The sequence below is a fragment of the Balaenoptera acutorostrata genome, chromosome 6, assembly GCF_949987535.1.
Source record: "Balaenoptera acutorostrata chromosome 6, mBalAcu1.1, whole genome shotgun sequence".
NCBI lineage: Eukaryota > Metazoa > Chordata > Mammalia > Artiodactyla > Balaenopteridae > Balaenoptera > Balaenoptera acutorostrata.
In genome coordinates, this window is record NC_080069.1 from 62173612 (window position 1) to 62188447 (window position 14836).

A 14836-nucleotide genomic window follows, 5' to 3' on the forward strand; every position below is an offset into this window, starting at 1 on the left:
TGTGTCATGGAGCAATTATTGGAGGTTTTTCTTCCTGCTTCTTTCTCAGCTTAATGCTCTCGGGTGAATCTCTTTGGCTCACTGCTGGCTCTCAGGACTGAGAAGGGGCTGAAGCTTCTGGAACAAGGGCCATTCTTAGAATATGTGTATAAATCTCTGATGGCTTTTTATAAATCACTCACGTGTTTGACTGTCAGTGCACTGCTTCCTTCACTAAACTGAGTTCCTAGAGGGCAGGGACTCTTTCCTATTTTATCAGTGTTTTTAGCTATAAATACTTAAATTTATTCTGCAAATAAAAGATTTGACTATTTAGCCATATTACTATGACTATGTTTTGCCTTCCCTACCCTCTTACAGTCCATCTTAATGCTAAACACCTTCCCTAGGACTGAAGCCACCATTGATTTCCACCTTTCCTCAATACCAGCAATCCATATAGTGTGTCACAGATCAACGATTGGTTAAATGCTACCCTATAACCTTAGCTGATTATTTAGTATCTTAGTTATAGTGAACTTCCATTGAGAACAGATGATCAGCAATTTGAGGCCATCAATCTAATATATATGTGTATATGTGTTTATACATTTTATATACTACATATATAATGTATATGTTATACACTGTATATGTATATAACAAAGGATAACTATTAGTACTTTTTATATACTCATTAAATGTATTTTTATATGCTAATTATATGGACTAAGTTTATGTATTCTGAGACTGTTATGAATCTACATTGACCACATTTTCTAAATGATCATTCTGTTCATTGTGTACCGGAGGCACAGTTAAAGGTATAAGGTAGTGGCTTTCAACCTCAGCTGTACATTAGAATCATATGGGGTGGGGAGCTCTTGAAAATGCTTAGACCCCACTTCCATCTGATGGAATCAGAGTCTGGGAGGGCAGAGTGAGAACCCAGGCAACTGTGTTCTTAAAATTTCACCAGGTAGTTCTGATGCACAGTGAAGGTTAAGGCCCACTAGTAAAAAAAACAAACAAACAAAAAAAAGTAGACAGTTGTCTCTTTCTTAAAGTTGTATTTTTCTTGCCCTGATATACAAATGTGGGGACTTCCATCTAGATAGTCAAAGTCCAAGCTATTGTAAATAATACAAACACAAGTGACCTTATGGAAAGTTGAGCTTAGATGGAAACTGAGAGCAAGTTTCAAAGCCAAGAGATTTGATTGATGTACATGAAAATAGGTGGAATTGAAGCAGACTAGGGACGTTTTCTTCTTTTTAATTGAGATATAATTGACATTGTATTAGTTTTAGGTGTACAAATTAATGATTTGATATATGTATATATTGTGAAATAACTACCACAATAAGTTTAGTTAACATCTATTACCACACAGTTGCAAACATTTTTTTTCTTATGATGAGAACTTTTAAGACCTACTCTCAGCAACTTTCAAATATGCAATACAATATTGTTAACTATACTCACCATACTGTATATTACATCCCCAGGAATTATTTTGTCTTATAACTGGAAATTTGTTGCTTTTTGACTACCACCTAGTGATGCTTTCTGTACTGGGTTGAATACTGTTCCCCCAAATTTGTATTCACCCAAAACCTGTGAATGTGACCTTATTTGGAAATAGGGTCTTTGCAGATGTAATCAAGCTGAGATGAGATCATACTGGATTGGGATAGGCCTTAAACCCAAATGACTGGAACCCTTATAAGGAGAGGTACATAGATATAGATACACAAAGAGGGAGGAAAGCCGTGTGAAGATGAAGGCAGAAATTGGAGTGATGCAGCTAAAAGCCAATGAATGCCAAGGATGACTGGCAACCACCAGAAGCTAGAGGAGGAAGGAAAGTTTCTTCCCTAGAGACTTGCCGGGGAGCATGGTCCTGCTTCAGACTTCTAGTCCCCAGAACTGGGAGAGAATACATTTCTGTTGTGTTAAGTCACCAAGTTTATGGTAATTTGTTATGGAAGCTCTAGGAAACTAATAGAGTTTCCTAAATTTTGTATGGGCCCCAAGCAGCAATATATCATAACCTCCCCATATTTATGCATATTTAAATGTGCAGGCCATGTTTAAAGGAGAAAATTTAAAGCAGAAATGTATGGGAGAGTTTTTTAAATTTGGAAAGCCCTGTCCTGTCACCTTGCCAAATTATTTAATTATAATAGATTTTAGTTACTTCCTTTGGGTTTTCTAGAGATGCAGTCAACCATATGCAGATGATTACATATAACTGTTTCTTCCTTTCAATAATTTATGCTTTTAAATTTTGCATCAAGCCCTGTTAATCAGATCATCAAAGCAATATTACTTATAAATGATAGAGAGAGTACATATCTGCTGTTTCTTTTTATATTAGGAATAACGCTAGTGTTAAATCATATATAATGTTAATTATTTGTTTTGAATAAAGATGTTTGATATTGAGAAAAATACCCTTCTATCCCAATTTTTAATAGTACTATTATTAGGCATGGATCTTGACTCTTATGAATGGATTTTTTTTCATTTACATAAGTATGATTTTTTTTCTTATTAGCCTATAAGTTATTTTCTTGATTCACTTCATATGGATGTTTGAATATTAACTGATATAGTCCCTGGATATTGTGAATATTTATTTTGTTTTATATTTTCCATATGTACTTATTCCATAGGAGATTCTTCTGTCTCTTTTATGACAGATTTTTATATTAGTATTTGCTTATACATTTAAAATCATCCTTTGTACTCTTCATTTCTTCTCCTTTTATATTCAGATTTTTATTAACTCCTGGTTTTCTTTCACGTTAGTTTTACTATAACTTTATTATGTTAGTTCTCCCCTCAGTTCCTGGATTAATTTATTTCTCTTTTTATCTTTTATTACTTCCTTTTTCATATTTTCTCAGGTTGACTGTCCTTTTTGTAATTTCTTTATTTTTATAATAAAATATTTGAGGACATATATTTGTTTGTTACTATAGTCAACAATAACACTGGTTTGTAATGTAATACTCCTTTTGATTATTTTCTAAATAATGTTCTTGCATCATCTCCTAGATATTACTCATGAGTGTTCAGTGCTTAAAAAAAATTCTTTCTTCTTTGATTTTTTTTTATACAATACTAACCTCCATCTTTATTAAATGTGATATGAGAATTTGTCAAATAAATTATCTGAGGATACATTTTTAAATATATTTTATGGTATCTTATATAATTATTATTTGTAGATGATACAAGAGTATTTCCAAATATTCAAAAAAGAGTATTCTCTGTAAGGTAAACAACTTGATAATACTCCATTATTTAAATATCCTAATATTACATATATTTTACTTGTATGACTTCTCATGAGCTGGTAGTATCTTAAAATTCTGCTGTATTTCTGTTTATTTCCCCTTGATTAAAAGCTCAACTGACTTTATCAATATAAAACAGCACTTTTATCCTGGTTTAAGCTTTATTGCTTTTAATTCTACCTTGATTACTATATGTTCATGTTTGCTCGGACGAATTTATTCATCTGTTACTTCAAAGCCTTTCTGTATCATTCTGTTCTGAGTGTCCCTCTGTTTATAGCAAGTTATTAGATGCTGTTTTAAAGCCAACCTGACTTATCCAGACAGTGTCTTATTTTTGTCAATTTATATTATGATTTATTTTATTGTTTTCATTTAAAATTTACTTAATACTTAGTACTTCTCTGACTAGAAAATGCTTTATCTGCTTTTATTTCTTTTGTGGTTTGGAAGATAAATGTTTGGTCTAAATTATCATAAATCTATAGTAACCTAATTATTAAAATGTTAGTTTGTACTCTACTTAATGAAATGTTAGGATGTAGTGCTATATTTTAATTTCAGATTACTATTTAATCTTGGGACACAGATCACATTTTTTACATAATTAATTTTAATAGTTGTTAAAATTTTACATATTTTATTATAGGCATGATACTATTTATGAGCTTCAGTTTTTAGTGTATAATTTTAACTTTTCCGTATAATTTATTTGTATTTGTTTTTAATGCTTACTACCATCTTTTTGCTACTACAACTTTCCAATCTTCAGTGACTTCTAAATTCAGTTCTTCTTACTTTGATAAAAATGCATAAGCCATTTTAAATAAAATAAATAACCTGGGTAGCATATCTGAAATTGTCTTTTTATTCACATCTGAAATTATCACCTTGGCTGGGTATGTAATCCTTGTAGCATGATTATTTTTTCTCTAAACTTCATGGGAGCATTTTCTTTGGTATCATTTTATTATTGAAGTGAAAATATAGTGTCTTTTTCTTTTATTATGAATGAAAGATTTCAGGATGTATTCTTCATTCTCAAAATGTAAATTTTCATTAGATCATATGTTGGAGTTAATCTCTATTCAGTTATTTTTCTCAAATACTGTGAGTCCTCTCAATTTCCAGTTTGAGGGTTTTTTCTCAAATTGGGAGTTTTCTCTATTAGATTTTCATCATTGCTTCCTTTCTGGGAAGAATACTTGTTACTTATAGATCAACTCTCATCTTTCTCAATCTGTACTAATATCATCTGCCTTCTGAATGTACTCATTCATCATTCATTTTAGCCTCTTCAGTCTCCTTTTGATGTTCACAATCTCAGGTTATTTACTGCTTTCAACACTGATTTTACTTCTGTTATTGCAATTTAGTTTCACTGTCTTCTTATTGCTTTGTTCTCCTCTTATTTATTACAGTAACTATTTTTAGTCTTGTTTGTATCTAAAGCAGGTATTTTCTGCATTTCCTAAACGTCAGCATATTTGGGTGGGAAGGGTTTTCTTCTCAGCACTTGGCTGCATTTCTCTTGTATTGCTACATTTTTTTAAAGGCCCACATAGGTGTTTGAACACAAAGCATTCTATTCTAATTGTTTGAGGAAGACAGTTAGTTTTTGAGAATTTATATTAACTTCATCATACTTGCCCTGGCTGCTGTCTCCCAGACCTGGAGCTGGGCTGTTATGTGACAAACCTAACAGAGTACCTACATAGCAAGTTTTTAGCAAGTTCTGGGGCCAGCTTCTAGGTATGCTATTGAATAAGTTCTCCAGACCACCCTCCCCACACCCAGTAGACCAATGACTTATTTCAGTCAGAAAAGAACTGATTCATAAATGTTTTCCTTAAATTAGCAGGATTATATATATATTCCTATCAAAATTTGGCATTTTCCTATTTTTTTCCTTCTTGCTCTTGCTTGGAAAATTGATTCAATTTCATTAAAACTTTACAAGGGTTTCTTGATGCTTCTCCTGTCACTGTCTTCCAGAAGTTCCAGAAGCATATATATTTTCCATTTACAGAAATGATATATTCTTCAAAACTTTATTTGCCTTGGCTTAATTCATCCTTTCTCACTTAATACAGAGTAAAGGAAGGATAATCTGGCCAAAATGTGTTCTTTCATGAGGCTGTAGAGTGATTACAATAATCAGCCTGAGTTTATGCATAGCGCCACTGATAGTTGTGTGCACGAGTGCACACGTACACACATTGTGTAAGCCCTTTTATTTTTCTAAAGATCCCAAATTTCCTGTTTTTCTTAGATGTCTTGGTAGTTCTTTATTTTCCCATGTTATCGTTGCTACATTAAAATTCCATCCGTTTAAAAGTTTCTTGCAGTGATCTTATGGAGTCTATTTTCCTTAATCTAAAAGGAGTTGGATTTTGTAAAATGAGAGGAAGGTAACTAACTTCTGGGGCTATATAGTGTCCACCTGGTTCTCAGTCTCTTGAGACTTGATCTTGGGATCCAGCCTCCATGGTGGGAGGGGCCATGTGTAGGTGTTCAGATAGATGGTTCCAGCTGAAGTTACAGCAACCGCCAGCATCAGTCACCAAACAGGTGAGTGAGAAAGTCATCTAGATGAATTCAGTCTCACCACTATATGACAGTCACCACATGATGGAAAACTACTTTGCGGAGCCCATATTCAGAACTGTGGAAGATAATACTAATAACTGATTGTTGTTATTCTACACCACTAGGTTTTTGTTTTGTTTTGTTTTGTTTTTTTTGGTTTGCTGTGCAGCTAGAGATAACTGGAACAGTAGGATATCTCACCTTTTATTAAACTCAATCAGCATGTATCTAATTCTACTTAGCAAATATTCAAAATCTCACTCTGCTAACTTTCTATCTTTCCTGAAGATTGGGATATTAGATCTACTTAATTTATGTACTGAAAGCGAAGTCAAATACGGTAGAAAATAAGGAAGGGCAAATGAGACAGAGCCTAACTCATTTGCACCAAAATGCATCTGACCCTTGCCTCAGGTACATCCCAAGCTTGCAAAGATCTGCATGGAGGTCTGGACATTGTTAGAGAAGGGGATCATCAGAAACTGTCATAGTGTTCCCCTTCTCCATGGTAGTTTCCATGTATTGCCACACACTGTAGACATTTAATAGGTTCTGCCAAGATTATTTAAGTCTCCCCCGCTCTTCCGGAAAGAGGTGATGTTTGAAAATATTCAATGCCTGGTTACTTGTCACCAACAATATTTAATAAGAGCTATCACTTATTTCTGAACAGGCACTGTTTAGAAAAATTAACTAATTTAATCCTCACAACAAACCACGAGGCAGAGTCTATTTTTATATCCATTGTTCAGAGGGGAAGACTGAGGCACTGAAAGCGTAAATATTTTCTCTGAGGCCACACAGATGATCGATGGCACAGCGAGAATTCAAAGCCAGGCAGGCTGGTTGTCGAGGCTCTTTTCTTAACCCCTAGGTCACATGTTGTAATGCTTTTCAAGGAAGAGTTCCTTTTCTAGCTTTTGGGTTTTGTTCTGGTGTGTTCCATGTTTCTGTCGTTTCTGGGATGTCAGCCTCGTGCTTTGAGACCTTTCTTTGTAACCCCAGGAGGTCGTTTCTTTTTGACTTTGCAACTGCTCTAAGTACCGTCTTTATTTAAGGAGGCTTTATCAGTGATGTTGGAGGATATTCTTCCTTTTAATAGATTCTGCTGAATAGTGACTGCTTGCTAAAATTGTTAATAATAATTCTGTGCAGGCTGCAGCTCTCTGGCCTCCCCACCTTTTTAGAATTTTCTGTGTGTTTCTGCTCTCAGATGGAGACATTTTCCCAGCAGGTTCATTGTTCTCTTAATTCTCTGGTGATAGGAGGACTTATGTCGGTGGGAAAAGCAAATTCCCATTGGGAACTTGAGTTAAAAATAAAACCCAGCCATTGTACGGGATCCTGGTTCTTGCGGCGTGACACCACTGTCACACAAAGGTTTGTTCTATAGCTAGCCTACACCCAAATGAAAGCAGGACCTCTGCAGAGGAGGCCCCAAAGGAGCCCCTTATATGTGCCCACAGATCACTCTGTTAGCTGCAGTCATGTAGTCATGTCTTTCCTCTTCTTTCTTTTTTGCTCTGATTTCCATTAGTCCCTGTCCTTTACCTGTAAAGTTACTCAGAAAAGCCTCATCAGGTATGCCAATGCCAATGTTCAGGTCACAGTTCTGTTTCTCGATGTTCCCTCTCTTTCTTTTTCATGATGCCAGCGGGGTTCTGGATTCCATTCAGAGGTACAAGGGAGGTCCTTCTTCCCCTTCTGTGCCAGTCACCTCCTCAGTGTATCCCTTCTTGTTCCTAGAGACTCAAATGTGTTTTTTTATTGAAGAGTTTTGAAAACTTATGGATTTTGGGACTTAATACTTATCAAGCTCTGACCAGAGGGCTGAAGAGGGAATAAATAACAGAGCCTTCTACCCATTCTCCCTATTTTTTTTCTGGACCTTTCTTTTTTTTTTTTTTTCATTTTTCAGTTACAAAACAAAAACTTCCAGGCATGTGAATGGAGGTGAAAGATGCTGTGGGATTGCGAGAAGAAGAGGTGTAATCTAATACCGCCAGAATTTAGCCAGAAATGTCTGGTTATATCATTCAAAGTTTCCTCAGCAACAGTAGCTGGAAATAGAATTTTTAACCACTTCACTTTATGCCCAATGTCATAGGGACTATATCATGAGATGACAGAGAATCCCAAGGGAAGAAAGAAAGAGGGAAAGGCAGGAAGATACGGGCCTTTATTTATGGCCTTTTGTAGTAAGTGGTATTGGAGATGATTCTTGAAAAATGGCTGAAATTTACCTAGATATAGAACTAATAAATGAAAACACAGAAATATGCTTTTCCTTCTTTTTCTTTTTTCTCTCATTCCTCTTCTCATATTCTTATTTATTTTTTACTACTAAAGTAAAAGCTTAATATTCATGCTATAAATAACAATATAAAGTAAGACTATCCTAACACATAAAGTAAGTTTTGCCCATTTGTACAGAAATCCAACACTATGTAGCATCTTCATCAAATTTCCAAGTATTATTGATAATTTATACAAAATTACTATAAAACAAATCAATTTAACGGTTTATTAAAAAAAAACTTATTGTGGTTATGTTTCTATTTTTGCCATACTCCTTGTGTTGAGATTTCAGACCAACAGAAAAGTTGAAAGAATAATACAAAGAATATCCATATATCATCCTTTGCCTGGACTCATGTGCTACCTTTTTGCCACATTTGCTTTCTCTCTCTCCATGCACACACACATGCACATACACACACACACACACACACACACACTTGTGTGTGTCTGTATACACGGACATATTTATATAATTTTCACTGAACCATTTGTAAGTAATTTGTAGACATCATGAAGCTTCACCTCGATATACTTCAGCATCTAGCTTTTAAGGGCATTCTCCTACTTTCCATCATCACTCTCAGGAAATTTTACCTCACTACAATAATACCAAATGTAAAGTCCCTATTCAAATTTCTCCAATTGTCCCAACAATGTTTTTTTTCCTACCTGATCCAGGGTACGGACATACATAGCATTTAAGATGCCATGTATCTTTGTCTCCATTAATCCAAAGTAGTCACTCCTTTTTGTAGTCTTTAGTGATGCAATTTTGATGAGTCCAGGCCAGCTGTTTTGAAAAATTATGATCAGAGTCACAATCTGGGGAAAACAGTAAATAGTATGATGCTCTGTGGAGGGTTTCATTTTAAGTTGGGGATTTTGATTTGGTTTTGTGTTTCTGATCTTGAAAAGAGTGATGTAATCAAAAGCACTAAATCATTCCTTAAATAGTTATTTTTCAAAGGATAAGCAGAAGAGAATCTGAGATCTGCCTTTTCTACTAACTTACAATTTAAGTCAATCAAATAACTAAACTCTCAAAATCAGAGAGAGTATGGAAGACTGAAATTAGCACAGTTTGAAAGAGGTGACTTCAGCTTAATATTGATTCTGCTGCTACTTAGTAATTACTTCATTTTGGATAAGTTGTTTGGGTTCACTTTTCCCATCTGTATATGGTGGAATCATCCCTGTTCTTCCTATGCTATGGGGTTATCATAGTGGTCAGAGGAGAGAAATGTGTGACTGTGCTTCAGGGACTGTAAAGCACTATATAAGTAAGTGAGACTCTGTCTGGATACCCATATGATGAAAAACATCTCCAGAAAGGACCTCAATTTCCTGGAAGTTGGTCAGGTGTACACTTACTGTCCAGAGGATCACGCAAACATTTCTTACTGTTTATTTCTGGCTGCCTTATAGTCCCAGACTTGTTTCTGTTCTTGATAGGCTCCCCACTCCCACTACCCTTCTGATAAGCTTTCATTCCTTGAAGTTATATATGCAAGTTCTATTTCTCAGCAAGTTGTATCTTCAGGATGAAATGCTAATAAAACAAGTTATATTCTTGCTAATATATCAGTACAGACAGCTTCTCATTGTACAACTTGGAGGTCAGTATGCTAACAAATCGTCCCCCACCAGGGGTAAATGTGGAGAGGGACAAACCTGAGAACCTTGTTCTGACATGTATGTCATTATTATTAATAAATGTAAAATAAGCAGGTAATTTGTCAAGATATTCCAACTTGAATCATGCTTTGGTTCCAGTTACGAGAAACAGAGCATGAGAAAGTAAACTTGCTGGCACTGTTAGTTTTCTTGCTTTTAATGTTGAAATACCCCATTTCTTACCATTTAGAAAGCAGTTTTTAGAAATTGCTGATTATCATGGTGTTCCAAAGTAAAGCAGAGGTGGAGTTATAGGAAGTTATGTCAGCACATCCTGAACTAAAGGCAAAATCAGAAGACATAGAAATTCAGTAAGTGCTCTGTTAGATTACACCGTGTAGCTACCAAATGTCTTTAGAGGTTGGTATTCCAAGGGAACAGGCAAAAGTCATATTAATTTAAATAAAGCTTAGCTAAATAGAAATGAGGAGTTACATAATTATGAGATCAACTGTTTCAGCATTTTGCCAATGGAAACATTTTCTGCCTAGAGTGAATTCCCTAATGTTCATTCTAACTTCAATGACTCAAGTAATGGTTTTTATACTTCTCAGATAATTGGAGAACATTATGAAAACGATCACATGTTATTGCTTATTCAAAACTGCCAAATATATTGTTCCTGGAAGGCTGTTACTATGCAAATCCCTTTTTCACAAGGCAACCAGGAACTCAGTTCTTTTTTTGCTGCTATTAAAGAAGTGTGCAACGTATATAATGTACAAGGAAAGAAGAAATAGAGGAGGTAAAAGTATTGGAAACATCTTTTAAAATGTATAAAGATGTGTTATAAACTGAAATTGAGCCATCATTAGATTATATTTGAATATATCAGAAAAATGTTTTGTGTCATCTTCAATTCAAAAAAGTTTCCTATTGACTACTAAATAGAGCCCAAGCTCCTTCCTCTGTTAACCATAGCCCTTCCCACCTTGATCTAATTGCCTTATTTCTCACTTATACATGCTATACTGCTGGCATATTTCACTTATACCCTTTCATTGATTTTTTTAATTCCAGCCCAAATGAACTATTCATTCTTACTTGTCAAAAAACTCAGAATGGCCATCATTAAAAAGTCTACAAATAATAAATGCTGGAGAGGGTGTGGAGAAAAGGGAACCCTCCTCCACTGTTGGTGGGAATGTAAATTGGTGCAGCCACTATGGAGAACAGTGTGGAGGTTCCTTAAAAATCTTAAAATAGAGTTACCATACGATACAGCAATCCCACTCCTGGGTATATATCTCGAGAAAACTTTAATTCTAAAAGATACATGCACCCCAATGTTCATAGTAGCACTATTTACAGTAGCCAAGACATGGAAGCAACCTAAATGTCCATCAGCAGAGGAATGGATAAAGATGTGGCACATATATATATATATATATATATATATATATATATATATATATATATATATATATATAAATAAAACAATGGAATATTACTCAGCCATAAAAAAAGAATGAAATAATGCCATTTGCAGCAGCATGGATGGACCTGGAGATTATTATCCTAAGTGAAGTAAGTCAGACAGAGAAAGATAAATATATATCACTTATATGTGAAATCTAATTAAAAATGATACAAATGAATTTATTTACAAAACAGAAACAGACTTACGGATATCAAAAACAAACTATGGTTACCAAAGGGGAAACATGGGAGGGAGGGATAAATCAGGAGCTTGGGATGAACATATACACACTGCTATATATAAGATACATAACCAACAAGGACACACTATATAGCACAAGGAACTCTACTCAATATTCTGTGAATAACCTATAAGAGAAAAAAATCTAAAAAAGAATGAATATAAGGATATGTATAACTGAATCACTTTGCTGTACAAATGAACCTATTTACAAATCAGAAATAGACTCACAGACATAGGGGAAAAAAAAAAACTCATGCTTACCAAAGGGGAAAGGGGGCAGGGAGGGATAAATTAGGAGTTTGGGACTAACATATACCCACTACTATATATAAAATAGATAAACAACAAGGTCCTACTGTATGACACAGGGAACTATATTCAATATCTTGTAATAAACTGTGATGGAAAAGAATATAACCAAGAATATACATACACGTATAACTGAATCACTTTGCTCTACACCAGAAACTAACACAACATTGTAAATCAGCTATACTTCAATTTTAAAAATTATGCTTTTCTACACCTATGCTACAACATCCTTTATTTACAAGGCTCCCTTATTCCGTTCTTAGCTTTCATGATACTTTAATTGTGCCTATTTCAGGGAGCATAGTACCTGTAGAAGTGCTTTGTTACTCAGATCTATTTCTTCCCCCTCCTTCCACGCAGCTCTCACTTGCTCAGCTACTTGATGTCTTGGCCAAAGACAGCTCACAAGTGAGTCCCTCTTCAGGCATTCTCTACTTTAGGAACTTGCAACCCCGTGCTCGGGCCCCTTGTAGGGAGAGGTCAGCCCATACCAATGACTAGGGGTGCAGACTGGGCTGTCTTGCCTCAGTTCACAACCATTTCGAATGTCTATTCCAGGTCCAAAGCTCCCTGAGGGGGTGGCTGAAGTCTGTGTTGCAGTTCAGCCTTTCCCTCTACTCGGCCCTGCTTCTCTCCTTCCCTTGCAGATAGTGTTCCTGAGAGAACTCCAAGAAACTACACGTGTGCAAATTTCTGTTTCAGAATCAGTTTCCTGGGGGAGCCTCACATAGACATTTGGCACTAGAAGTTGTTTGAAGAAGCATATTCTAAAATCGCACTTTGGCTGGATTGCCCGCTGGTTGGCTGGAAGTGAGAATCACATCACCTGTGCTGTACCAATTTTCATCAGTGCTGAAAAGCAACGGGATACAAGTGTAAATGAATGCAATGGCAGGTGAAATTGGTTTGGGGTTAGTATTTATAAGGACTGTGAAGGTGCATGGCTATTGCTGAAGGCAGTCGACATTGGAAGAAGTTAAGGAATGCCTGGGGGTGATTAATCCCCAATTAAAAGGCCAAGTGTGAAAGCCAGAGGATCTCTTGGACCACACAAATAGTCTTTCATCCTCTGCAGCCCAGGCAGAAAACGCTATGTGGCCAAGGACTTAATTAAAAGGGAGGTAGAGATTTGAAGTACATTGAGAATGCACATCAAGGTTAGGACTATTGTGGGTGTGAAAGGCACCCTGAGACCTGGGGTGGAGACATCTGGGTTGATGCACTGAAATTTTTAAGTCCATATTTTCGCGTGAATCCTCTCGGCCTACAAAAGTAGCCCATCCTTCCCAAATTAAGCCTAATGCTCCTCCCTCACCCGAAGAGGATACAGAGGCCTCTGCCTTGCGAGACTACGCGTAACTCCTCAGAAGCTAATCTCCTCTCCACTCCTGCCAGCAGACCGCTAACTAAGGTAAAGTCACAAAAAATACTTGGCCAGAGGTGCTATGGGGAAGCTATGGGGAGGAAAGGGATCTCATGCTCTAGGAGCTTAAGACCTAATATGAAGACAGTGCAGAATATATCTGAATCTAGATTTTAGGAATGCTGGATCAAGGAAACAAAGTTAGTTTAGAGTTTATCAAGATGGAAGCACTTTCCTGTGATATAGGATTTAATGCCCTGGTAAGGACTCTGGGGGATACAACTGACACACTGCTAGGATGAACCTGGAAGATTCCAAGTTCTTGGATGCTTCGACCAAGTAAAGGGCTACACTAGCTGAAGTAGAAAAGCCAGAAACGGTGGCAAATGTAGGAGGAAAGGATCAAGCACCTTAGAGAATTTGACCTGTTAGAGAAGATATATTATACACAGCTAGAAAACCCACCAGCCAGTTATGTTCTGCAGAGGGTCTGGAGAAGATGCTAGTACAGGACTGAGCTCCTTGATGCTATTGGGGGTGAAAGAACCTGAGACAGCAGAGTAGAGGTGAAGAGCAAAATGTGTGCACTTGCTGTCATAAGAGACAAAGGTCGGAGTGTCAACCAGGATCCTGACCTGCAGAGAGCTTAGAAGTGGTTGAAAGAAAAATGTCCTCAAGGGCAAGATAGACAGGTGGCCAACAAACAAGTCACTTAATTTGTATGACTGGTATAAACTGAGGCAGAGGGCAGCTAAAAGCTCAGGCTCAGAATTGCTACCCTGTTACCCTTCTGTTGGGTATGTCAGCTGAAATCTTGTTTCCCAATGAAAGGAAGTGGGTTGGGGTTAGGGAGTAGGGAGGAAAAGAAAAAGAAGAAGGGAGAAGGGAAAATGAGCAGCAGGGGAGGAGGAAATGATAGTTTAAAAATCTTCACCGCAAACTCCTCACACCCACCAACCAGAAATACCAATGGAAAGTCTCATTCAGGTTACTTTTTATTTGTTGTGTATTCACTATCAAATGATCAGTCTTCTCATCCAGATATTTTAAACTTTGGAAGTAAGAGGGTGGCATAGAGTATTGAATGGATCTGATGCTCTTTTTAGGCTGAGGAGAGGAAATAGCTATGTACTTTTTTTCCCTCTTATATCACTCAATGCAAATAGAGGCAGATACACACTAATAAAAGAAGTTTATCCCAAAATGTCATTTTGGAGACTGTGTTTCCATAGCATGCATGCTATCATTTGACGGTTTCATTCTCGAAGTAGACTTAATGAAGCTGAAATACCGTGCAAGTAAAAAACAATATTGCTTTAATATTAATCATATGTGCTCGTCTTAAAATATGTGTACAAATTCTTTGATATTTCTTCTTTCAAAATGTGGGGCTTAATTTGGCTCCCCTTGCCTATAGAATGGACTTAGTGACTTATTTCTAATGAATAGGATATATCAGAAATGACTGTATGCCATTTTCTATAATAGGTCATAAAAGGTATTGTGTTTCCTCTTTGCTCTCTCTCTCGCATCCCTTACTCTCAGGAGTTTGATAAGGACCCTCAAACAGCCCAGTGAAGAGGTCCACGTGGCAAAAAACTGAGGCCTTCTGCCAAAAGCATGTGAATGAATCATCTTTGTGGTGGATCT